Here is a 27943-nt window from a genome sequence, read left to right as displayed (position 1 = left end):
AGGTTCTAAAAACCGTAACAATATATACCATTTAAGGATACTTAGCGTAACCAACCCGTCATGTCACCACAATATATCGCTTACTGTCAGACAGAGAAACAAACAAAAAAACAGACAAACAGCGTTACAAATGGTCTCATAAAAGTTTCAATTTCAGACACATCAACATCTCACTTTGCGTGCCTTTTCCTTTGCAAATTTTGTCACAAATTCAACCAGATCAAGTGCTGATGCCTGGGCATGTTCAATTGATGTAGTTGCCAAGCCAACTCGTCTCTTTTCCAACATTGTAGAGCGTATGTAAGTTTTTATAACTTTGAGCTTTGAGAAACTACGTTCACCACTTGCCACTGATACTGGAAGTGTGAGAAGGATCCTTAAAGCAACGGAAACATTAGGCACATTATCCAGGAGTTTTTGTTGTAGTATGAAGAGAAGTACTTCTTGTGGCAGCATAGACTTTGGAAGTCTTCGAGCTATTGCTGCAAGTTCAGTGATGCGCCCCTCTGATGTCTGCGCCCCAGGCAGCTGCCTAGTTGGCCTAATGGTAGCGCCGGCCCTGTGTGTCGCCTACCTTAGAAAACATACCTGAGCACAATGATCGTTCCAAGGAAGAACCTCAAATTGTCCGACATGTTGCAGAATCGCCCCTCCCCCCTACATTACCCGAGGTTCTGGTAGAACCTCCCCCTCAACCTGCTCCTACAGAAACAGGGCAGGCTGACACCTGCACACCACAGAGTAACACCGGTACCGGTATCTCAAGAGCCAGGGGTTGTAAGTGTCCCGGATAGTGCTTCTGACATGTCTGAGGAGGAATCCGATGACATTGAGGAAGTCCCCACATACAGTGATTGCAACGTCTTACCATCACAAATACTCAAATTCCTAAACCAGACTTTTAGAAAAAGATATATTGAAATAAAAGATCATTTTTCTGATCTACATGGGTTTATTGAAATGGCAAGGTGTATTATTCGCCGACCCAGTGACCACAATGTCACATAATCCCAAGGCAGTAGGCTTAAGAAATACATTGTTCAAGCTAAAAATGAACTAAAACGAGGATACGCTTATTTCCCTTTCCCTACCTTTTTTACATCTCTCTGACTATCTTTGATAGCCTCAATATATATGGTGGTGCGAGCCAGTCTAGGATGCTCCAAGTGGTCAACCTTGTAAGGCAACGGAAACTAGATGTGGCTTTCTTACAAGAAACCCACTCTACACCATCCTCTCACGCTATATGGAATCGAATGATGAAAAAGGCCGGCTACTTTAGCGATTCAACCACTCTCGAAGAAGTCACTGTTCATGCTCAAAGAGCTTTCTGTTGCCCTCAGAAGGGTTCCTTTTTGTTTTTGTTGCTATTTTGTTGCTTTTTCTTTTTCACAGCTTTTCACAGCAACAAAAAGTTGCTATTTCACAGCAGGAGTTGCTATTTCACAGCAGGAGTTGCTTTTGCACAGCAGGAGTTGCTTTTGCACAGCAGGAGTTGCTGTTGCACAGCAGGAGTTGCTATTTCACAGCAGGAGTTCCTATTTCACAGCAGGAGTTGCTATTTCACAGCAGGAGTTGCTATTTCACAGCAGGAGTTGCTATTTCACAGCAGGAGTTGCTATTTCACAGCAGGAGTTGCTATTTCACTGCAGGAGTTGCTATTTCACAGCAGGAGTTGCTATTTCACAGCAGGAGTTGCTATTTCACAGCAGGAGTTGCTATTTTACAGCAGGAGTTGCTATTTCACAGCAGGAGTTGCTTTTGCACAGCAGGAGTTGCTATTTTACAGAAGGAGTTGCTATTTCGGAGCAGGAGTTGCTTTTGCACAGCAGGAGTTGCTATTTCAAAGGCAGGAGTTGCTTTTGCACAGCAGGAGTTGCTTTTGCACTGCAGGAGTTGCTATTTCACAGCAGTAGTTGCTATTTCACAGCAGTAGTTGCTATTTCACAGCAGGAGTTGCTATTTCACAGCAGGAGTTGCTTTTGCATAGCAGGAGTTGCTTTTGCACAGCAGGAGTTGCTTTTGCACAGCAGGAGTTGCTATTTCACAGCAGGAGTTGCTTTTGCACAGCAGTAGTTGCTATTTCACAGCAGGAGTTGATTTTGCACAGCAGGAGTTGCTTTTGCACAGCAGGAGTTGCTATTTCAAAGGCAGGAGTTGCTTTTGCACAGCAGGAGTTGCTTTTGCACTGCAGGAGTTGCTATTTCACAGCAGTAGTTGCTATTTCACAGCAGTAGTTGCTATTTCACAGCAGGAGTTGCTATTTCACAGCAGGAGTTGCTTTTGCATAGCAGGAGTTGCTTTTGCACAGCAGGAGTTGCTTTTGCACAGCAGGAGTTGCTATTTCACAGCAGGAGTTGCTTTTGCACAGCAGTAGTTGCTATTTCACAGCAGGAGTTGATTTTGCACAGCAGGAGTTGCTTTTGCACAGCAGGAGTTGCTATTTCACAGCAGGAGTCGCTTTTGCACAGCAGTAGTTGCTATTTCACAGCAGGAGTTGATTTTGCACAGCAGGAGTTGCTTTTCTAATTAATCCTCATTTTTGCCTACTCCAACTCACATTTTAGGAAATAATCCCAGGTCACTTAGCTTCACTGGATTTTGTTGATAGAGATATAAATTTTACTTTAATAAATGTCTGCGTCGAACCTTCTATGACAGGTTACGACTCCACATGAGGCAGTTAGACCTGCAGAAGTTCATCATAATGGAGGTGATTTTAATTGCATCCTGCAACTTGAGTGCGATCAGAATGGTGCAAAACCTCACCCCGGACCAGCCAGACTGTTATCTAAAATAATAAGACATTTTGGTTTTCAAGACATCTGGTGGATACAAAATCCAGGCATCCATCAATTTACCTGGTGTAAGGTTGCTAATAATCAGGTGGCCCTCGCTGGGCTTGATAGATTGTATATAAATTTGCTCTTTCCCAACCTCTCCCCTACCACGGAATTTTCCCGTCTGGTTTCTCCGACCATGACCTCATTACCATGAGTTACCGTGAAGGGTCATCTCCAAATCGCCACTCTTTTTGGAAGCTGAACATTTCCATATGAGATAACCTCTTCTTAATAATATGATTGCCAATCAAACCCAAGGAGCGCGAACGAGATTACGCTTCCAGCACCTTTACCTCCTGGATTCCCCAACCAGGTTTTTCTTTGATTTTGAATCAACATCTCCTCATTCCCTAATTACTGCCTTGAAACGTCCTAACAACGCGATCATGACGAACCCTGTAGAAATTAAGGAGGATGCAAGACTCTTCTTCTCTAAACTTTACCAGGCAACAGATATCAATGCAGACTTTGTTCCCATTTTGGTTGATGGTGTTTGTTGGTACTCTAACCCCCAAGCAAAGGACGGATTTGGAGTCACCACTCACGCTTGAAGAACTCTCTGTTGCCCTTAAAAGCCTGGACAGAGGGAAATCACCTGGCCTGGATGGTCTGCCAGTGGAGTTCTTCAAAACTTTTGGGACTTGATTGGACCCGAATTGCTTCTGGTTTTCCTGGAGAGTTTGAAGAAGGGTGAACTTCCACTGAGCTGCAAGAGAGCCGTGCTTACTCTGCTTCCTAGAAAAGGAAATTCATTGCTCATTTCACAGTGGAGGCCAGTGTTGTTGTCCTTGTTGTCCAGCAAGTGTCCTTGTTGTGAATGGACTATAACATTTTCTCAAAGGCTTTGGCCTTGGGTCTCTCACCCCTGCTAAAAGACATTATACACATGGACCCAACTTATTGTGTTCCTGGTCGCAATATTCAGGATAATATCTCTGTTGTTTGAGATGTCATTGAAATCTGTGAGATTAACCATGAAAGTTGTGGTTTGATCTTCCTCGACCAGGAGAACGCTTTTGACTGTGCCTCTCACACCTACCTTTTTGAAGTTCTAAAATGTTTTGGTTTTGGACCTATTTTTCTATCCTATTTCCGTTATGTTACTCAAACATATCGGCTATTTTAAAGATAAACAATTAACTTGTACCCGCCTTTTGTGTTGGGAGAGGGGTAAGGCAGGGCTGCCCTCTTTCAGGGATTTTGTACGCTTTATCCCTTTAGCCCCTCTTAAATACCTTTCGGAAGTCCTTGTCTGGTGTTACTTTTGAAACCCACCACTTAAAAAGCATTGCTTATGCAGATGACATCTGTGTCTGCATCAGACAGTCAGAAGACGTTGATTTGATGATGAGTGCATTGAATCTGTTCAGCAGGGCATCATCGGCCAAGATCAATTGGACAAAAACAGACGTGCTGTGGCTTCAACCCTCTACCTAACCCCTACCCACCCGCTATTCCATCTACCATTCTACCCCCTCGTCTCCCTGCCAATCTTTCTTGGAGAAGAGATGGGATTAAGTTGCTGGGGGTGTTTCTTGGCCCTGGAAATGTTGTGAGGCATAACTAGGAAGGCTTGTTGGCACACATTGAATTACTTTTACTGAAATAGAAGAACTTGATCTGCCAACTGTCCTACCAAGGTAGGGTACTAGTCATCAACAGTCTGGTCACCTCTACGTTATGGTACAAGGTTCTTTCCCTACAGCAACCCACAACTCTGGTGGATGCAATACAAAAATGCATCACTCGTATCTTCTGGCCCGGAAACCACAAACCACTGGAGATCCGAAACTTACCAACGGCAGAGGGTGGCCAATGGCTTGTGAATGTCAAGTGCCACATCATGGCTTTCCATCTACGAACAGCATGTCGCTTCTTGTATGAACCTTGTTTGGCCTGGAGACAGCTTACCAGTTGCATCTTTCATCAAAATGGGAAGTTGGACCTTGCACAGGAGCTGTTCCTTATGGATACGACCAAGATAGACATATTCTGGCTACCTTCCTTTCAACAAAGCCGACTGAATTGGTGGCAGACCTTTATCTGTCTCCGTGACCCCTTGACTTATGTTCGATCCATGTTCTTCTTGACGAACCATGATTTCACAACTCTTTATTTGGTGAGTGTGTGAATGAAAGCATCTTCATTCAACAGTTGATAAATGCCTCAGCAACAAAAGTGTGTCATTTGAGAGATGCCACCAATACAACAACAAACAACAACAGGCATTTTAAGGCCATTTTCCCTGCTAGAGTGGGGGTTAGCCTTGCTGGCCCCATGACAATCTTTTCCATTTTGCCCGATTTTCTGCATCTCCCCTTGTTAACCCCCTTGCCCGCATTTCTTCTTCCACCACCTTTAGCCAAGTCTTTCTCGGCCTTCCCCGTCCTCTACTTCCTTCTACATTAATTTCAATCACTCTTCTCAACCAGTGACTTTCATCCTTCCTCAACACATGACCAAACCATCTCAATCTGCTTCTCTTCACATCATCCATCACAGGCTTTATTCCCATCATCTTTCGCAATTCGTCACTTGTCTTCCTCTCTCTGAAAGATACTCCGTACATCCACCGAACCATTCGCATTTCCACCCTTTCCAGCCTTCGTTGCTGCTCTATGTTCATTACCCATGTCTCGCTCCCATAAAGCACAACACTTCTCACACATGCAGCACACACCTTTCCCTTCAGCCTCAACGACACTCTCCTCCTCATCAGCATGCCACTCAGTTCCCCAAACTTGTTCCATGCACATCTCACTCGAGCAACCGTTGCCGAGTCTGATCCACCTTCTCCATTCAGCATGTCTCCGAGGTAGCAAAATGTTTTCACACCTTCCAGCTTCACGCCGTCTCCAAGATCCAACTCAACATTTCCTCCATCTGCAGCTCCCTCTGTGCACACCTTACATTTGAATGTAGCTGCCACACTGGTTAATGACCCTCTCAGACCACTACATTTTTGATGAACCCACTCAGCGCACATTGTACATTGAATGGAGTTCACTCCGACACCGTTCCTGCACACAGCACACGGCCACTTCCCAGTTCTTTCCACCTCATCACATGCTTTCCCATTCGCCATCACCTTTGTTTTTCCGACATTCACCTTCAGACCTTTTGTCTCCATACATTTCTTCCACTTGTTCATCTTCTCCTTCCGTCCGTCCATACTTTCCACAATCAACACCAAATCATCTGCACACAACAACTCCCACGGTAAACCCTCCTTTACATTCCAAGCCAGGACCTCCATCACAGCTACAAATAGTAGTGGATTAGTACCGACCATCAAAAAGGAAAAGATGAACACGTGGAAGGAATGTATGGAGGCAAAAGGTCTGAAGGTGAATATCGGAAAGACGAAGGTGATGGCAAGTGGTAAAGCATGTGGTGAGGTGGAAAGAACTGGGAAGTGGCCCTGTGCTGTGTGTAGGAAGGGTGTCGGAGTGAACTCCATTCAGTGTACAATGTGCGCTGAGTGGGTTCATCAAAAATGTAGTGGTCTGAGAGGGTCATTAACCAGTGTGGCAGCTACATTCAAATGTAAGGTGTGCACAGAGGGAGCTGCAGATGGAGGAAATGTTGAGTTGGATCTTGGAGACGGCATGAAGCTGGAAGGTGTGAAAACATTTTGCTACCTCGAAGACATGCTGAATGGAGAAGGTGGATCAGACTCGGCAACGGTTGCTCGAGTGAGATGTGCATGGAAGAGGTTTCGGGAATTGAGTGGCGTGCTGATGATGAGGGGAGTGTCGTTGAAGCTGAAGGGAAATGTGTATGCTGCATGTGTGAGAAGTGTTATGATTTATGGGAGCGAGACATGGGTAATGAATGTAGAGCAGCAACGAAGGTTGGAAAGGGTGGAAATGCGAATGGTTCGACGGATGTGCGGAGTATCGTTGAGAGAGAGGAAGACAAATGATGAATTGCGAAAGATGATGGGAATAGAGCCTGTGATTGATGCTGTGAAGAGGAACAGGTTGAGATGGTTTGGTCATGTGTTGAGAAAGGATGAAAGTGACTGGTTGAGAAGAGTGATGGAAATGAATGTAGAAGGAAGTAGAAGACGGGGAAGACCGAGAAAGACTTTGCTAAAGATGGTGGAAGAAGAAATGCGGGCAAGGGGGTTAACAAGGAGAGATGCAGAAAATTGGGCAAAATGGAGAAGATTGTCATGGGGACCGCAAGGCTAACCCCCGCTCTAGCAGGGAAAATGGCCTTTAAAATGCATGTTGTTGTTGTTGTTGTTGTTAGTACCGACCGCTGATGCTCTCCCACCTTCACCTCAAACTCACCACTGTTCCGGTCCTTCGTCCTTACAGCTGTGCACGCTCTCTCGTACATTGCCATCACGATTCTGATCAACCATTCCTCCACTCCTAACTTCCTCAATGCCCATGTCACTACTTCGTGTGGAACCCTATCGAATGCTTTCTCCAGATCAACAAACCCAAGAAACAACTTCTTCCTCTTCTCCATGTACTTCTCGTGCAACTGTATTACAATAAAAAGCGCGTCTGTCGTTCCTCTTTCTGGGATAAATCCAAACTGAATTTAGTCGATCTTCACTTCCTTCCTCATCCTCCTCTCCAACACCCTTTCCAATACCTTCATTCCATGCTCCAATAACTTTATCGCTCGATACCAGCCACAGTCCAGAGGGTCACCTTTCCCCTTGTATAGAGGGATGAGGATACTCAGTTCTCAATCCACTGGAATGCGGCCTACTTTCCCCAACAGATTACAGATCTGTCATTCTCTTACACCTCAACTTCCCGCTGCCTTCAACATATCTCCCACAACTCCCGTCGGCCCTCCCGCTTTTCTACTCTTCATTGGTTTTATCACTTCCTCAACTTCCTTCTCAGTTATCTTCTCCGCCGGACCTAAAACTGGGTTACTCTCCATGTTGCCGTCCCATTCATATCCTGCATTCAATAGCATTTCCATATGTCTCTCTTCCGTCTTCCTTTAATTCCATCTGGGTCCACAACAATTTGTCCCACTTCATCATTCAAGCAACTCACCCCCATCAAATCACACTTCTCTTTCGCTATCTGCTTTGCAATCCTGAATACCGCTCTCTGACACTCTTCTGAATCCAAGCGTTCTCTGAACATTTTCCTACATGCCTCCTGTGCTTTTGCTACCTCTTTCTTTGCAGCCTTCTTGGCTGCCTTATAACTTTCATGCCCTGCCTCTTCTGCCCCCGTACTCTTCACCTTCTGCCACTCCTTGAACTTCTTCCTCTTCTCGTCAATCCTCTTTCCAACTTCATCATCCCACCACCATGTTTCCCAGTGCCTCGGTGGTCCTTTCGTCCATCCACATACCTCACAAACAGCCCCCAACAGACTATCTTTCATTGACATCCAGCAACTTTCAAGCTCAACCACATCATCCTCTACCCTACTCAGCCTCTCTTTTAATGCCTCCCTCACTGTCACCTCTTTCAACCTCCACACCTTCATTCTCGGTTGGTACTTCACCCATCGACCTCTCCTCGCAACTTTCACCCTTATGTCGCAGACAACCAAGTGGTGCTGTGAAACGGCCTCCTCCCCCGGGATCACCTTTGTGTCCTGGAGGTTCCCCCGATCTCGCCTACGCACCATCAGGTAGTCAACGGTGGTCGTCGACCAACCTGACTTGTATGTAACAAGCTTATTATCCTCTTTCTGGAACTGAGTATTACAAATCAACAAACCAGCTCCATCAGCAAACCCCAAAATCCTTTCACCTTCTCCATTCCTCACACCATATCCGTAACCCCCAGGACCTCCATCGAAACCATCTATACTCCTTCCCACATGTCCATTTAGGTCTCCTCCTACCACAACAACTTCCTCCTCCTTCCCGTTTTCCATCAGCTTCTCTATCGCACACCAGAACCTGTCCCTCTCTTCATCACTCCGACCGACCTGCAGAGCATATCCCGAGATGACGTTCACCAAGAGCTTTCCATTCATCATTTTCACCATCATCAACCTTTCACTCACTCTAGTCACACTCACCACACTGTCTACAAACTCCTGAGAAAACAGGACACCAACACCATGCATGCCTTCCGGGCACCCTTGCCACACAAACTTGTATTTCTGTCCTTGCCTACCCTTCACCATTCTCACACCACTTCCCCTTCCATCTCGTCTCCTGCACACAACATTTGTCCACTCTTCTTCTGACCAATACTTTCACTACTTCTCCTGATCTCCCTGTCATTGTCCCGACATTCCATGTCCCAAACCTCAGAAACCGATCTCCACGTCGGGCATCAGACGTTTCGTCGTCATAAATGGAGTGATTTCCACACTTGGTTCGATCGGGTTCCCCATGTTGAGTTTTGACGAGAGGGAGTGAGGTCACCCACGGGGTACTTCGGGCTGTACCCTGCCCATATGTAATTGTAATTGTCATGGTTCCCTTTTTGAGGCAATGTTTTAATGGCCGGATGCCCTTCCTGACGCCAACCCTTTTAGTCTCCTATTACGACACACAGGGATACGGTGTACCTATTCTAAACTGGGATACACACCGGGTAGAGATGCCACCAATGAAAGGTGGAAAAGTGCTACTGCTCTGGTTTTGATAGTTGGCATTGATTGTGTCGCAGAGTTGACAGCTTTTTGAAATTGGTGCTTCGCATCTACTGTGCCTCACATGTTTGGGCAAATGACCGTCCCTTACCCACCTCTAAATCTTCTCCACCCTTCCCCAATCTGTGTCGATCTGGTTCTCTTAGTTTGGAACCAATTAGGTCTGTCCTTTTCTGCGAGCAATCGAAAGACCCTGTATGTGCAATGCTCAAACGTCCTTTTTTCCTTTGTTGTCCTCCCCTGTACCCTGTAGATGGCCTGCAGTCGTGCCGAATGCCCCTCCCCTGTACTCTGTAGATGTCCTGCAGTCCTTCCGAATGCCCCTCCCCTTTACGCTGTAGCTGGCCTGCAGTCGTGCCGAATGCCCCTCCCCTGTACTCTGTAGATGTCCTGCAGTCCTTCCGAATGCCCCTCCCCTTTACGCTGTAGCTGGCCTGCAGTCCTGTCGAATGCCCCTCACCTGTACCCTGTAGATGGCCTGCAGTCCTGCCGAATTCCCTTCCCCTTTATGCTGTAGATGGCCTGCAGTCCTGCCGAACGCCCCTCCCCTGTACCCTGTAGATGGCCTGCAGTCCTGCCGAATGCCCCTCCCCTGTACCCTGTAGATGGCATGCAGTCCTGCCGAATGCCCCTCCCCTGTACCCTGTAGATGGCCTGCAGTCCTGCCGAATGCCCCTCCTCTTTACGCTGTAGATGGCCTGCAGTCCTGCCGAAAACCCCTCCCCTTTACCCTATTTGGGGTTGGTACTATAAACAGCCTGTGCCGAAACGTGTTGGGGATCTTCAATGGAGAATTGCTCATTGGATCCTACCTACAAATAAATTCCCTAATTCACCGCTTCTCACAAGCGATAAGTGAGCAATGTCCCTTTTGTGGACAAACTGAAACCTTGCCCCATGCGTATGTATGCTGTGACTGTTTAACTCCTTTATTTGTTTTCTTTAAAATGTTACTCGCATATCTTTCCTTTGTTTTTGATTTTCCTACCTTTATTTTTGGCCCCTGTGGGCCTTTCACTTCCCCAACAACAATTTAAATTCATGCTTTTTTATTTCACAAGCCAAGTTGGTGATATATAAGACCAGGAAATCAAAGATATGTAATGATTCGTTTCGTACAGATGTTTTGGAAATGTTTAAAGCTCTCTGTGTTTCAAGAGTTCAGCTGGAATTTTGTTGCTGTTCTGAGGTACAACTCTTTGAGAAGCAGTGGTGTGTGAGAGAGGCATTTTGCAAAAAAGCTGAGGGTCTGTTAGTATTTACTATGTAGTTGATTTCCTTAATACTCTCTTGTTTGTTTACTTATATTTTCTTTATTTATCATGCAAAGGTTTGTGGAACTGTTGTGATTGTTTCCTTTGAATCACTTTCATTTGTTTTGTTTATACTTTTGTAATACAAGGAACTTGTTATACAAGGAGACTTTCAGGGGAAAAAAGTCTTTCTCTCTGTCGCCCCCTGCCGGCTGTTGCGATTTGGGTGTGGCATCATGGCGGCTGTGAGCAACTGCTCTGTGTTGTTGTGAGTCCTTTGTGTGTTTTTCTCCTCTCCTGCCTTACCCCTCCCTCTCCTTTTCCATCCTGTGTGCTTTGGCGTTTTGTTTTCATCTTTTCTGTACCTTTGAGAGAGAAAGAGAAAGAGAAAGAAAGAGAGAGAGAGAGAGAGAGAGAGAGAGAGAGAGAGAGAGAGAGAGAGAGAGAGAGACTTTTGACTTTTGTGCCCTTTTATTATAAAAATACAAGCAATTCCACAAAGCGGTTGTAAGCAAAGCAACCAGTTTAAAGAAACATTCCGTAAGGATCATGAATTCACCAAAAGGAGCAAAGGATATTTAAAGGAAACCAGCAAGTATAAAAATTTTACAAACCAAAGGTGAAGACACAAACAAAACCACAAACAATTTCAAAGGAAATGCTCATGCAAGAGCTATGACCACATCAAGAGCAAAATTAAGCATTTAATTAAATTAAGCGAAACATTGAGAGAGGGAGAGAGAGGGAGAAAGGGAGAGAGAGAGAGAGAGAGAGAGAGAGAGAGAGAGAGAGGGAGAGAGAGAGAGGGAGAGAGAGAGAGAGACAGAGAGATTTCATTCCTTTTTTTGAAGGAAAAAACCTTTTCCACCAATGCAGACAGGTAAAACAAAAAATATTTACAGGTCATGAGAGCATTTCTACAAATACAGACAGTGAGAAAAAGAAAACCATGGTTACAAATCAAAACAGACAGCAAATAAAGTTGATATATACAGTCATAAAAAGGTACCATTTCGAAGCATTTCACATTACACCAAATAAGAGAGCAATGCTATATTACAAGTTTAATGTAAGGACTCCGTCAGTTAAACTGCACAAGGAACGCCGAACACACCATCGTTTCTGGAAGTCCCCACAGTTATCAAAAGACAATTCCAGGTTCAGCCGAGACGACACCAATGACCTAAGAAAGACTACAGCGTCATCCACTGGAACAACACTGTTCCGGATTTTCCTTTTCCTGGACACATATATAGCAAGTTTTGCCTCAGAAATTAAAAAGTTGGCTAAAAAACATTCGTGCCTACATCTGCGTTTAATACTAAAACCAAATATAAAAACACAGTGTGTAAAAACCAACCCCAACCCTTGAATGACATGCGATAAAACAGTAAAAAGTGGTGTCAATCTTGGGCATCCAACAAAGGCATGAAAAAGAGTTTCCTGGGCATCACAAAAAGGGCACTTTTCAAGGACATGTGGACACATTCGGTGTATCAAAACGTTTGAGGGTAAAATGTGATGTGCCAATCGCCACTGCAAGTCTCCGGAGCGTTTGGCAATGGGTACCTTGTACATAACAAGCCAGTTTATCGAAGTAGAATGAGTAGTCTGGAGCATTCTCCTCCAGTGTGCTTGTGGTTCTGCAGGTCTATCAGAAACAAGGGTTTTGACACACATGCCATAAACAGAGGATTTTTCCATCAACTTAAAGGAGGTGAAACCTTGAAAAAGAAGCAAAAGCTCTGGAAAGGGGTGTTGGGATGAGAGAGGGCCAGCTTCCACCTGTGGAGCCCATTTTAGCTTGGTTTGCTTGAAAAAGCGCAGAATCACAGAGAATATCCTCCCAATGACTCGAATGGACCTAACTCCAGTGGCAACAGCGACGTCAGCAGCTGGTTTCCACTTGTAAGGAGGAGGGGTTCTAAAATCTTTAACCTTGGTGCATCCAGCATCAATAAACTTTTGCATAAAAGTACGATCACTGCAGACCCCTTCAAAAATGGGGTTTAAAAAAATTGGCTCGTTTAAGAACATTTCAAGGGAATAATTACTGTTATCACGGCGAACGGTAACCGCCTGCCATGCCTCCAGCACACTCCTGTAGAACAGGGGGACTGATGCCATATCGACTTTCTTGCTGCCAATAAGGAACAGCTCCTGATCGTAGCCGAGTCTCCCTGCCTGCCGAAGCAGGCAGTGAGCCAATGCCTTCCACGGGACGTCTGTGTACAGCAGTCGACGAAGCGACAGGAGGCGAAAAGCCATAACTTTACTGGTAATGGCAATCAGACCCTGTCCTCCTTCAGCAACGGGTAGGTTTAACACACCAGGTTTGAGCCAGTGCTTCCCCCCCCAAAAGAAGTCAATAAAAATAGATTGCAGTTTTTTAAGAATAAAATCCGGGGGCTGCAGTGCCATAAAAACGTGCCAAAGCATCGATGCTGCAAGGTTATTTATAATGAGGGTTCGGCCCCGATAGGAGAGTTGGCAGAGTAAGCCCTTCCATTTTAGCAGCCGCCTCTCAGTTTTAATTATGAGAGATTCCCAGTTTCTCAAAATGAAGTTTTCGGTACCAAGAAAGACACCAAGGTAAAGAACGCCATCCCATGCCCATTCGAGTTGCTCCGGCAGAGTCGGAGGAGTGGCGCCATTTTGCGGACCAAGGTAGAGAGCTCTGCTCTTTTTCCAATTCACTTTTGCCGAACTTGCCAAACTGAATTCATGGACGCATTGGACCAAGGCCAAGACGTCCTCATCCGAGTGAACGATTGCACAAAGATCGTCTGCATAAGCAATCACCTTGAACGGGTTCGCAGTTGGTTGAGGAACGAAACCAGGAAGACGTGCGCGCAAACGAACGAGCAAAGGCTCAATCGCGAGGGAGTACAGGAGGCCGGAAAGAGGGCAACCTTGACGAATGTCTCTACTAGCCGGGAAAGGCTGACATAAAATGTTGTTAACTTTTGCTAAACTAAAAATGTTATTATACAGTAGCTGTACGTGAGAGATAAAAAATTCACCAAAACCAAACCCCCGTAAAACAGAGAAAAGATAAAAGTGATCGATGGCATCGAAGGCCTTTTCTTGATCGAGGAACACCAGACCAACATTTCTTTGTTCGAGAGAGCAGATATCAATCATGTCACGTACAATAAAGATACTGTCGTGAATTGACCTTTTAGGGACACAGTAAGATTGATCTGGGTGTATGATCTCCCCAATCACGACTCTGAGCCGGTTGGTGAGAGCCTTGGAAAAGATTTTATAATCCACGCATAGCAAGGATATCGGACGCCAATTTTCCACCCGATGCAGATCTCCCTTCTTGGGTATTAGGGCAAGCACCGCTCTACGGCAGCTGAGTGGCAGTTGGTTGAGTCGTAAACTGTCAGAAAATATTTCCAACAGTTCCGTCCCAAAGAGATCCCAGAAAGCTTTGTAGAACTCTACGGGGAGTCCATCCAAGCCAGAGGCTTTTCCATTCGGCAAGGCTTGTAGTGCAACAAACAGTTCCTCCATAGTTATCTTTCTGACCAGCTCTTGACGTGCAGTAGCTGACAAGGTGGGCAAGGACGCAGTTAAAGAATGCACCATTTCGTCATCAATGTCTTTCCTACAATACAGATCAGAGAAGTAATCTTTAACCAGGGTTCTAATGCCCTTGTGATCCTTTATCATATTGCCCTGCACAGTCCGTAACAAGGTGAGCTGCTCGCTACCCTTTGAAGTGTGTTCAAGTCGAAAGAAGAAACTAGAAGGCACGTCCAGATGACGCAAATTCTCCACACGGAGACGAACCATGGCACCTCTAGCTTGTTTTACACATAGCCTGTTGAGAATAGCTTTCTTTTTGGCCAATGAAAGATTCGTTTCCATTGTGTTGGAAGGTGACAGATGGCTTTGCAAAGCTAAAATTTCTTTTTCAATAACACTTTTAAAGAGAGACTCATCTTTTGTACAAAAGAATCTATACTGCTGACAAAAGGTTTTAATTTGCACCTTGGCATTATCCCACCATTGATTGAGGGAAGAAAAAGAAGGTTTCCGCAAAAGCAGTGTACCCCAGAAAGCCCGGAAGGCTTTAAGGAAAGCTTGATCCTCTAAAAGGTCCACATTAAAAATCCAATGTGCAGCTCCATAGTTCCGTATCGGAGAGAGAAGAGAAAAGGTGACCATGTGATGATCGGAGAAACCGATTGGTAAAATTTGCACATTGCCCATCATGTTAAGAAAGTTACTATTTATGTAAACACGATCTAGCCGAGCGAAGGAAAGCCGACCGTCAAGACAGCGACACCATGTATACTGGCGTATGAGGGGGTTGTGAAGTCTCCACGCATCAACGAAAGAGAATTTAGATAAAACCCTTGCCAGTGGGATGGTACTAGCTAGATGAGGTTCTTTACCGTTCCGGTCCATGGCAGAGTCTAGAGTACAATTAAAATCCCCACTCAAGCAAACAAGATTATTAAAATCTGCATGAGTGAGTGATGTTTCTAACTGTGTGAAGAAGGTGACCCTGTCAGTGCTGTCACTGGGTGAGTAGACATTAAAAAGTGTGTGCCTGTAACCATTGAAGGTGAAAGACACAGAAATTAGATACCCCTTAATTATGTCTTCAAAAACAATGTCAGTTTGGAGGAAAAAAGAAGATGAGAAGAATATAGCTACCCCGGCTCTAGGGCAAGCCAAGCTACTGAAAAACCATTGGCCGTTCATCAACCTTCGCCATTGGCTTTCGCACGAAGGACTGCATCTCGTCTCCTGTAAAAGCATGACATCAATATGCTTTTCCTCAGTGAGTAATTTCACCTGGGTCTTGCGCAATGGGGACCGCCCCCCATTGATATTCAAGGTAGCTACAGAAAAGGTCATGTGAAGAAGAAGGGGAAGGGGTTATATAGCGGAAGGTTGGTCTACTTGTAGCTCTTCCTTCGCTTTGACGATGTACTTCTTGAGGCGGAATACTTCTCGTTCCCCAACTCCGAACTGGCTGGACTTCAGGACGAGATATTTCGCGGATGTTATGAAGATTTTTAGGTCTGGAAAGAAATCTTTCACCTTTACTCGCCTCTTCCGAAAAGTGTCTTTCAGGAATTTTAGAATTTCTGCAGGTGTGATGCCCGGGTCACCCTCCGGCCCATGAGACAACAACACTTCGTTCCAAGCCTCGATGCTGATGCCAGACGTGAGGGATGAGGCTCCATCGGAGTCATAGTCCAATTGATCAGCGTGAGTCTCACCCTCTAACGATAAAGCAGGTGCCGGTGCAGCAGATGCTGTGTGTGCCATCCCCTGAATGTCTGCAGGTTTTGGACACGTCTGCAAATCAGACAATGATGCAACAGGTGTTGCGAGATTCACCTCTTCATGACCCGCTATGGTCATGCCACGCTCCGGAATTATATGAGGCGTTTCAACGACAGAACTTGTATATGTCTTGAGGGCACAGCCTGGGACATCCTGAGGCACAACCTCCTCAGGTGCGTCATGCCCAGCTGATACAGAAACTGCGCATTCCATGTCTGCGCAGCCCGGGACATTCTGAGGCACGACCTCCTCAGGTGCCTCACGCCCCGCACGGACAGAAACTGTACATTCCGCACAGCCCTGGACATTCTGAGGCACGACCTCCTCAGGTGCCTCACGCCCCGCACAGACAGAGACTGTACATTCTATGTCAGCACAGCCTGGGGCATTCTGAGGCACGACCTCTTCAGGTGCCTCATGCCCCGCACAGACAGAAACTGTGCATTCCATGTCCGCACAGCCCAGGCCATTCTGAGGCACGACCTCCTCAGGTTCCTCACGCCACGCAGAGGCGGAGGCTAAAGTGGGCTCTGTAGGTCCATTATTGTCATCACAAGCAGCTCTTTCACTCTGATTCATTAATTCTTTATCATCATCAGGAGTTAGAGATGCAAATCTATTGTGTAAGGCTATGCCGGTAACACAAGGAGCCACCTCAGTGAGGGGTCCATTGTCGCTTCCAGTCAACACAATCTTTTTTGAATCCCTCGTTGCTGCTTCGTCATTATTGTTCGGCCGTTTGTGCTTCTTCCGAGCAGTAACAACAGTGAAACCTTCATCATTCACGGAGGAATCCCTCACTGCTGCTGTCGATGTCGACGGCTGATTGTCCACAGCATTACCAGGTTCTGCCTGTTTAGGCGTGCCCACGGGGACAGTTACCTTCGTACACGTATCTCTCGCTGCTGCTGTCGATGTCGACGGCTGATTGTCCACAGCATTACCAGGTGCCGCCTGTTTAGGCGTGCCCACGGGGACAGTTACCTTCGTACAGGTATCTCTCACTGCTGCTGTCGATGTCGACGGCTGATTGTCCACAGCATTACCCGGTGCCGCCTGTTTAGGCGTGCCTACGGGGACAGTTACCTTCGTGCAGGCACCTTTAACATGTCCGTGTTGCCCGCAAATGAAACAGGTCGTCGTTTCGGTCGACACATATATTTGATAGTTATGACCATTGAGCGACAGCGTCATGGTCGCATTAAGCGTCTGAGCGTTGTCTTTGAGGATAATATAACAATGACGCCGGAAGGTCATGACATGTCGGAGCGAGGCGTCTGCTCGAAGTCGCAGGGGGATCATCGATATCCGGGACACGACGGTGCCGAAACGATTAAGCGAAGAGACAATGTGCTCGCTCTTTATAAACGGCGGTAAGTTCGACAAAATGATTCGGACCGCCGGTGTGTCCATCGGACTAACACTTAAATAAATGCCCTGGGATAAGGACAAACCGTGTTCCACCACCTCATTAACGAGGTGTTCCTTTGATACAAAAACCACGATTCTGTGGTTCATCCTGGAGGCAGCGAGGACATTATCCAGGCCGACAATGTTACCAATACTGGTTACCACGTCCTCGACACTCACTCCGTCAGGCGGGCAAGCAATAAGCCCGTGTTTGCGAGTCAATGACTCATACCTGCTATTGTGCAAACGAACGTTCGCCATAGCTAAAAAATAAATGAAATGAAAGAAACGGTTTCAAAATCAAACAAAAGAGAACCTGTCGCGAGCAAAACCTGCAGGCGAAGGTAAAATGAAAAGAAATAGAATAAGGGAGCCGATAAACGACGATGATGAAGAACACGGCAAGCAGAGCACAGGCCCGAAGAACACAAGGTCCTTTAGGACTCGCACCAAACTCACCGTGCGCGCTCTCTTTCTCTCTCTTGTCTCAACAAAGAAGGAAAACACGGGGAAAACTTCACAAGCACGTACAAGTACACAGAGGGAGTGAAATGGGGGATGGGAAAGGCAAACAACACAACACAGTACTCACAGCTCCTCACACACAGCAGCCATGATTGTCACACCCACGCACGACTCACCAACGACCAGCAGGGGGCGCGAGAGAGAGAGAGAGAGAGAGAGAGAGAGAGAGAGAGAGAGAGAGAGAGAGAGAGAGAGAGAGAGAGAAAGAAAGAAAGAGAGAGAGAGAGAGAGAGAGAGAGAGAGAGAGAGAGAGAGAGAGAGAGAGAACAGTTCAGTGTTGAGAGGGTCCTAAGCCGGCGGTCTGGCATGGCCGCCGGGGGGGAGGTCTTTTATTCACTTTGTGGCTGTGTTTAATGGCTTTAGGCTATAGCTGATCTGTTTGTTGGTGTTCGACAAACATTGGTTTTCTCGGTTATGAACGTGTCTTTGGTCGAGTTAGAATGGCGGGTGAACGTTTCCGCATTGATACTTACGAATCGCTAACTCGTAAACACGGGCTAGCTTGTGTTCCTCCCAACGAGGTGGAAATTAACGATGAACTTTCCGCCATTGGAAACGTCGTTGGTGCACACAGTATTCGTGCTGCCTCTCGTATGAATATGAAATTCCTCGTTTTTTTGTCCGAGGAGCACATGGTAGCGAGTGTAGTCGAACAAGGCTTGTTCATTGAACCGAACACGTTCCTCTCTGTGTTCGCTTTACAAGCCCCGACGGTAAAGATTAACATCAGTAATATCCCGCCATTTATTAGAAATGAGGAGTTACGTGAACAATTAAACAAGTTCGGGAAGGTCGTATCGAGGATTTCGATGGTGCCGATGCGAAATGTTTGCGATCGATTCAAACATGTCATGTCCTTCAAGAGAGTGGTGTACATGATACTGCCTGCAAATGTAAAAACGCTCAATGTCGTGTTGAGTGTGAAAATCAACGGCTTTGAATACAAAATGTATGCCTCCTCGGAGGCTATGACGTGTTTCGGGTGTGGGGCTTACGGGCATGTGAGGAGTGCCTGCCCCAATGCGGTTACACCGCAGGAAAGCGGAGGATTGGTGAGGAGCGACTCCTCTTCACCGCACACCCACGGGGAGGAGGCGGATCGAGCGGTTAATCCACCCACCGCACCGACTGCGGTGAGCGAAGTGCCAGACCCGACCACCCTGACCCGGGGGGGAAGTGATAGATTTCGAACGTGAGGTGACTAACCCCGCCCCTACCACCTAAGGTGGGAATTAAAGTGGTTGAACCCTCCCCTCTCCCATTTCGTCCACTGTACACGACAGTGCGGACGATACCATGGAAGTATCCGTAGTGGACACCAGGAAAAAAGGTCAGAAGCGTTCAAGTGATGAATCCTGTGATTCCAAAGAAAAACAAAATAAGATTCAGATCATGTCAGGTTCGCAGGACCTCCAGGGTGAGGCCTACACCGGAAACTCCTTGGCGGTAATGGAGATGGGACCGGAAGTGTGTCTACTTGAGGATGATTCGCTTGCACCACTTGCCGAGATTGAGTATTACCCGGAAAATAGTGGATCCTCTCAGGATGTGGTAAGTCCTTGTCCTGATAACCAAACTCCCTCAGACGAGTTAGCAGCTGGATCTGCTAGTGAGGAAAAAATAGATAAAGGGGAAAGTCCTTACGACTGTGAGGATAACGTTAACCCTTCCCTGGCAGATAAAAATGAAAGGGACGATGAGGTGGGGGACACACTCATAGCCACAGAGGATATGGTAAATCTGGAAGGGTCTGCAAAGAGTGCGGAGGTCCTTGACCCTGTAGAATTGCTGTTTCCGAAACTAAGTGTTCAGCAAATAGTAGGAAAAGGTGCAGATCAAGACGAAGCACTTGATTCTGATGAAACCTCTTCTACTCCACTCTTTAGTGCTTCAAGTGCTCAATAGAGTGAGGCGGGTGATGACAACACCATCACCAGGGTTTCTCAAGAAAATGTTATTAAGTTCCTTGATGAAACGTTCAGGAAAAGACATGTAAAAATCAAAGACTACTTTCCGAATCTGCATGATTTTATTTTGACTGCAAAGAACATGATTCGTGAACCTTATCAGGTTAACATGTCAGAACCTCAATTCCAGAGGCTAAGAAAATGTGTAACTCGAGCAGGTAAGGAACCTCATGAATAGTTAACAGAGTGGAGATAAAAGTAGCATCCTTAAACATCAACGGTGGTCGCAGTTGTGTGCGTCGCCTTCAGGTGTTTCAAATGTTTCAGAATGAAAAAATTTATGTGCTGATGTTACAAGAGACGCATGCAAATCAGTCTTCTGAGGTTGAGTGGCATAAAATCTTTAAAGGTTGTCACTTTCTCTCCAGTGCTTTCGTTGATGCCAAGGCTGGTGTGGCAGTGGTGTTACATCCTAGACTCCAGCCGTTGGAGATCAGATGTAGGGAAATTTGCAAGGGGAATTTACTATCTGTGGAGTTTGTCAGTGGTAACCAAAAGATTTGCACAACTAATGTATACTGCCCGAGTGCTAACTCTGCAAGAAGTGCTTTTCTTCACAAGTTAGCAAGTTTTTAAGCACTATTGACCTGTCCATGTTGGTTTGTCTGGGGGGAGACTACAACTGTACCCTCAACACACAACTTGATAGAAACACTCCTGAGCCTCATCCACCGAGTGCAAGGCCTTTGGCACAGCTCATTAAAAACTTTCAACTTGTGGATGTGTGGCGGGTACAGAACCCTAACATCCGGCAGTACATGTGGGTTTGTGCCGCAAGAAATCTTTTGACAATGGCTCGTTTGGATAGAATTTATGTTAACCGTGATAAGGTAAATCTTGTCAAGAATTCTTATATAAGGCCATCTGGTTTTTCTGATCATCACATGGTCGTTGTTGTATGTGGCTTACCTCATCACGTTTGTAGAAGTGCATATTGGACTTTCAATGTCAAACTTTTACAAAGTGAGCATTTCAAAGAAGCATTCAGAATGGTATGGAAAGAATGTGAAATGCAAACGTTTTCCTACCTAAATTTAAAGCAATGGTGGGATTGCACAAAATCCCAAATTAAGTGCTTTTGCCAGCAATACTGCCGTTATAATACCTGTAACACACTCGGTGTGATAACTGCCTTAAAAAACGATATACTTTATTGTGAGCAGAAATCTGGAATGTCCAACGAAAATGTCCAGCAGTTGTCAGAGAAAAGAACACTACTGGCTGAAATGGTGAAAGAGCGTGCATCTGGTGCTTTCGTCCGACTGCGAATGGACAATATCCAACTTGACAAACCAAACAAAGACTTTTTCAATTTGGAAAAGACAGCCAAGATCCCTCAATAAATTCACGCTTTGCACTCTTCTGCCGGTGCGCTTCTGTCTTCTCAAAGTGACATCAAGAATGAATTACGAAACTTTTATTCAAAGCTGTTTGCCATGAGAACAGTGAACCAGGAAAACAGAAACGGGATGTTTGAACTGCTCCCATCTCTGTCTGAAGACCAGCAACAACAACTGGAGCCTGGCATCTCTCTCGGAGAACTTACTGCTGCTCTTAAAGGAATCCAAGATGGGAAAGCCCCTGGACTTGACGGCCTCCCAGTTGAATTTTACAAGGCCTTTTGGGACATTCTAGGCCCTACTCTACTTGACATCTTTCATGATAGCCTTGAACAAGGTGAATTGCCATTAAGTTGCCGGAGGTCAGTTTTGTGTCTCCTTCCAAAAAAATGGAACTTGCAAGACGTCACAAATTGGCGGCCTGTGTCACTCCTAAATACGGATTATAAAATATTGTCGAAGGCGCTCGCGATACATCTAAAGGAAGTCATCCCCCTTTTGATTGATATTGATCAGTCTTATTGTGTTCCTGAGCGTTCTATTTACGATAACATTTTTTTGGTGAGAGACTTGATCAGTCTCGGTCGTACTACATCTCATGGTTTTGGTTTGGTTCTTTTAGATCAAGAAAAAGCTTTTGACAGTGTTGACCATTCTTTTTTGTTTGCTGTACGAAGGAGAGCTGGTTTTGGACAAAATTTTGTTTCCTTTGTTAAGTTGTTGTATGAAAATGCATCCTGTCTGTTGAAGGTAAACAACAGCTTATGTCGCCCTTTTCCCTTTCAGCGAGGCATCCGTCAGGGCTGCCCGCTTTCAGGTATGCTCTACAGTCTCTCGGTCGAACCTTTACTAGTTTTGCTCCGCAACTCGGTGGAAGGAGCCTCCTTAACAAAAAAACTACAAAATGGTTACTTCAGCTTATGCGGATGACATTTGTGTTGCTGTTTCCAGCCAAAATGATGTGGATGAGGTCTCTCGATGTCTGTCCCAGTTTGAGCTCGCTTCCACGGCAAAAGTAAATTGGAACAAAAGTGTTGCCTTATGGGTGGGCCCCAGTCCACCTTCCTCAGCTCTGCCCGTGTTACCAGGAGGAATTCAGTGGAAGAAAGAGGGGTTTAAATATTTAGGGTTAATATATCTAGGAGTCCAAGCATATGAACAAAAAAATTGGGAGGGTTTCTTGGAAAGAATTAAGCAGAAACTGGCTAGATGGAAATGGTTGCACCACCTTCTATCGCTTAAGGCAAGGGTGACAATAATAAATAGCCTGGTGGTTCCATTTATTTGGCATAAAGTTATCCCCCTCCAACCTCCGAGATACTTGGTCACAGGCATTCAGAGGGCTCTAACTCAGTTTTTCTGGGGAGGCCACCATTGGCTTGGACCAGACATGGTGTGCAGACCCCGAAATGCAGGTGGCCAAAGCTTGATACATGTTCCGAGTCAGATAATGGCTTTCCGCATGTTGACGATAAAGCGTTTATTGTATGGTGAGTGTGTCCCATGGCGGCCTCTCACAAATGCTTGGCTGCAGGAAGCAGATGGGTTGAAGTATGACCGAGAGCTCTTCCTCATGGACCTGCAGCATGTCAACACGACTCTGCTCCCCGAGTTTCATCAGAGCCTTCTGAATGCCTGGCAAGTCCTTGGAATACAACGATTAGAGGTGTCCTACGATGCCAAAAAAATATATGCATGAGCCATTGGTTCTGAATCCTTTATTCCCTGAAATTTCAACCTCCAGGTCATTTATGCATTGCTTCACCTGTCATGGAATAAACAGAGTGCGAGACCTGATGAATCCTTCCCTAAATGGATGGTTATCCACCTGTTCTCTCACATCAAAAGTGGGGGTTCGGTCATCTAGAATGGTGGACAAAGTTTTGAGTTGTGATTAAAATTTTCAGGGAATTAAATATCGGGTGGACTGGGGCAGATGAAGTGGTGGACTCTCGTCTCTATTTCCCCGAGCTCCAAATCACCTCAAAAAAACAACAGTGTGTCTTCTCAGTCAGATGGTTGCGGTGTGTTTCATGTGATGGGGAAAAAAGTTATTTATGGGATATGCCAAGAGGTGCTTATACCGGGTTTCACAAAACCTTTAAAAAATCGGTGGGAGGAGATCATTCCGGCTAGTTCGTTCCTATCTCCAGTGTGGAAAGAGATGTATAGGTCTCCAACTTTAGGTCGAACCGGAGACTTAAATTGGAGATTAGTTCATCAGGCCCTGGTCACCAAATACTTACTTAATAAGTTTGATCCCTCTGTACAGAATGTTTGTCCTTTTTGTGAAGAGGCTGAAAATGTGACCCATGCTTTCGTGAAATGTAAGAGATTGGTACCCCTTTTTTGTTTCCTCCAACAGTTCTTTTATAAATTTAAGTTTGTTTTTTCTGTTGCAATTTTTGTGTATGGCACTGAAAGGAGCACCAAGAGCAAGACAGGGGTCCCTTTCTTGAATTTTCTGTGCGGAATTGCTAAACTTGCAATTTATAAAACGAGGAAGATCAAATTGAGTGGCAGAGATGAAAATGTGCTCTTTTGCTTTAAAGGAATAGTGTCGGCCCGGATAAGTTTCGGCAGTGTGAACGACGATTTTTTTTACAGATGAGGTGTTGGTTTTGTTTTTGTAAATTTTACTTATGCTCAATGTCCACATATACATGTATATACATCCTTTTTGCTTTACAACTTTCTTTTCTTGTAAAAATTTTTGCGGTGTTTTTCCGTGTGTGTTTCGATACTTTTATAATAACAGCACATAAAAGTCAAAAAAAAAAGTCTCTCTCGCCCCCTGCTGGCCGTTTGTTGTTGGGCGTGGCAAGATGGCAGCTGTGCATGTGTGGTGAGGTGTGAGCTGCTCCAACCTTCGATCTTTCTACACCTCCCCCCCCCCCCCCCTTGCTTGTTGTTCTTACCTTCTGTTTTTCCATCTTTTTTTAAATCCTCATGTTGTCTACTCTCTGTCTGCCCCCACCACTCCATTCCAACAAACCCGCTACTATAATTTCTCATCCCCCCCCAGCTCCCCGCCAGTTCTGCCCTCCCCCTGCCTCCCCCCCCCCACACCCCTCCCTTCCCCCCCCCCCCCATTACGTTCCTCGCTTGTGTTGCTGTCTCGATTCTCTTTCTTCCAGCTTCTTCTACCTTTTCCTCAGACACAGAGAGAGAGAGAGAGCCCACTCCTTTTGGTGAGGTCGACGGGTGAGTAGAGTAGTATTCCTATCGACACTCTAAGGAGTTGCGATGGGTTTTCGCCCTTTTCCTCATTAAGAGGTGTGTTTTACCGCGTTCGTTTTCTCGTGCTGGTATATGCCGAGTGGCGTTTTCTTTGCGGTTTTTTTCCCCCTGCTTTTACATAAAACTGTACTCGACCCCTCACTTTTCCCCCGACCCTCACTTTTCCCCCGACCCTCACTTTTCCCCCGACCCCAACTCGGCTTAGCCCGGGTAATTTGAATTAGTAAAATGTCGACGCGTTCCCCGTATGCGACTTTCGAAGCTCTCACACGGAAGCATGGCATGGTGTGCGTTCCTCCCGATGAGGTTAGTGTGGTACACATTGTTATTGCTATTGGGAATATCATTGGGATGGAAAAGATCCGCGCAGCGTCACGAATGAATAAACGTATCGTTGTTTTTTTAGCCGAGGAAAGCCTCGTGCATGAGGTTGTCGCGGCTGGTCTGTCCACAGACAATGGAGATTTCGTCTTAGTTTCCCCACTCGATACCCCAGCTGTTAAAATACTCCTATCCAACGCCCCCCCGTTTCTAAAAAATGAGTCGCGGTTAGCGGAACTATCGCGCTATGGTACAGTCGTGTCCCAGATCAAGATGCTGCCGCTGGGTTGTCGGAGTGAACAGGCGAAGCACGTCATGTCTTTCCGACGCCAGGCATACATTGTACTTCCCACATCCAACGTGGATAAAGTATTAAACGTGGTAATTAAATTCCGTATAAAAGATCACGACTACCAAGTATATGCGTCAACCGAGCCATTAAAATGCTTCACTTGTGGAAAGTTCGGACATTTAAAACGTTTCTGTCCCCGAACTGCACCCTCTGTGACCGAGCAGACAGGCTCTCTGGACAATACTGTACCCCCTCTACTTCTCAACACTGACGGACAAACTACCCCAACTACTGTCTCAGACCCCCCACTACCTCCCAACACTGACGGGCAAACTCCCCCAACTACTGTCTCAGATGACATCGCACCAAATTTAACGACCGCTGAAAATGCGAACATGAACATCTGGGATGGGTTTACACTTGTTTCCTCATTAAGGAAGAGGAAAACACCCCAGGATTCAGTTACACCTCGTAACGAAAAGGTGGTAGTTTTTCAGTCAAACACTGCGGGAATGCCTCTGTCCGACCAAACTACTACCAGCAACCGGTACGAACTGCTCATGCATGAGAATGTAGATCCCCAGCCCTTACCTGAGACTTTCCCCCACAATGCAACGGAGGAAAATTACATCCCTCCAAGGGAAAAGTAAAACTGTTCCGTGTCCTTCTGTGAATGATGCCGAAGTGCATCAAGACCCAACCGTAAAAATAGGAGGAAACGTGATAGCAGAAAACCTGACCGTACCTCCAGCGCCCCCAATTTCTGAGCACAATGAAAATATTCTAACCCCAGCAGTACCTGTGCCGGCGGTCTTACATAACATGCCTGAGCACATTGGTAAAACTGACAGAGAACCTCAAACTGTCAAACCGGTTACGGTTTCTCCCCCCCCCCCCTACTACCCGAGGCTCCTTTAATTCCACTACCCCCTCCTGCTCCTATTAATATGGAGCACGATGACACCTGCACACCACAAGTTACCTCAGAGCCCCAAGAACCAGGAATTGAAATTTTCCCAGACAGTGGTTCCGACATGTCCGATGAGGAATCTTACGAAATTGAGGAGTTCCCTACAACAAGTGAATCCAATGTCTTACCAACCCAAATATTGAAATTCCTCAACCACACCTTTAGAAAGAGAAACGTTGACATTAAAGATCACTTTTCTGACATGCACGGGTTTATCGACACGGCAAGGAACATCATCCGACGGCCTAGCAACCACCATTTCACAGAAGCCCAATGTAGCAGGCTAAAAAAGTACATTGTGAGAGCAAAAGATGAACTAAAAAAATGAGTTTTGGAAGCTTAAGTATAAATGGTGGCGCGAGTCAGCTGCGCAAACTCCAAGTGGTGAACCTTGCACTACAGAAGACATGAGACGTACTTTTCTTACAGGAAACCCACACTACGCCAGCATCCCATGCAGAATGGAACCGGATGATGAAAACGACCAATTTTTAGTGATTCCAATTCCCGAACTGCGGGAGTGGCTTTTCTTTTGAATCCCCATTTCCATCCATCAAAACTTTCCTTTAAAAACATAATCCCAGGGCACCTAGCCTCCCTAGAATTTGTTATTAATAACATAAATTTTACTTTGTTGAACGTTTATGCCCCTTCAAATAGCACGGAGCGGCAACGCTTCTACGTTAGATTGGGGCCTTATACAGGGTCCGTCAGGGAGGTGTGACGATTTTCAGAAAACTCGTACACAGTTATTTTTAGTCGAATTTCAATTTTTATTTTTTTTAAAGACGACATATATAATGCCATGTAATACACTGTAACAAAGACATTTAAAAAATGTAATTCATGTTTGAAAAATGACATCATCTAAATGGCGGCCGTTCTTGTCCAAGCATTCTTGCAGACGCGCGGAAAAGTTGTCCAAAGACCTTTCAACCATGGCAAGTGGAATAGCTCGAATTTATCTGGTGATGGCATCTGAAAGTGCGTGGTTTTTCAATGTAAACCTTAGCTTTCAGGTAGCCCCATAAAAAATAGTCACAGGGTGAAAGATCGGGCGATCGAGGGGGCCACTCCACATCCCCACGGATTGAAATGAGGTGCCCTGGAAAATGTTCTCTTAATAAGGCCATTGATTCTCTTGAGGTATGGCAAGTAGCCCCATCTTGCTGAAACCAAACTGTAGGGAGGTCAATGCGACGTCGTCTCAATTCAGGCAGTAAGAACTCGCGCAACATCGTAACATAACGTTGTGAGTTGACTGTCACAGTGCGTCCGCCTTCCTTGAAAAAATAAGGCCCAATTATGCCGAATTGGACTATTCCGGCCCACACAGTGACTCTCTCGCAGTGCAGGGGTCTTTGATGGAGTTCTCGCGGATTTGTTGCTGACCAATATTGGGAATTTTGCTTGTTTACACTTCCCGACAAGTGAAAATGCGCCTCATCACTCATGATGAGAACAGTGTCATCCCTCAGCAGTTCCAGCATTCTTTCTGCGAACGTAAACCACCATACGAAATCATTCTGCTGCAGTTCTTGAACCACCATGATTTTGTGCGCGTGATAATGAAGGTCCAAGTGCAAAATTCGACGAACTGATCTGTCTGACATCCGTAGAGCGCGAGCGTGCCGTACCGCTGACCGACGAGGGCTGGCCTCCACAGCTTGTCGAACCCTTTCGATGTTTTCCAGGGTCCTAACGGTTCGATCACCTCCCCGAGCTGCTCCCGGCCTCACAGATTCAGTTGTCCTGAAGTTTTTTTTTACCCACTTCAATATTGTGTTTCGAGATGGACCGGCGCCACGTCGACCAACATTGAAATGAGTACGAAATCTGCGCTGTGTAAGCACCACCAAACTACCCGTTT

This window comes from Myxine glutinosa, chromosome 7 (assembly GCF_964187855.1).
Source record: "Myxine glutinosa chromosome 7, kmMyxGlut1.1, whole genome shotgun sequence".
NCBI lineage: Eukaryota > Metazoa > Chordata > Myxini > Myxiniformes > Myxinidae > Myxine > Myxine glutinosa.
Note: the sequence above shows the minus strand (reverse complement) of the source record.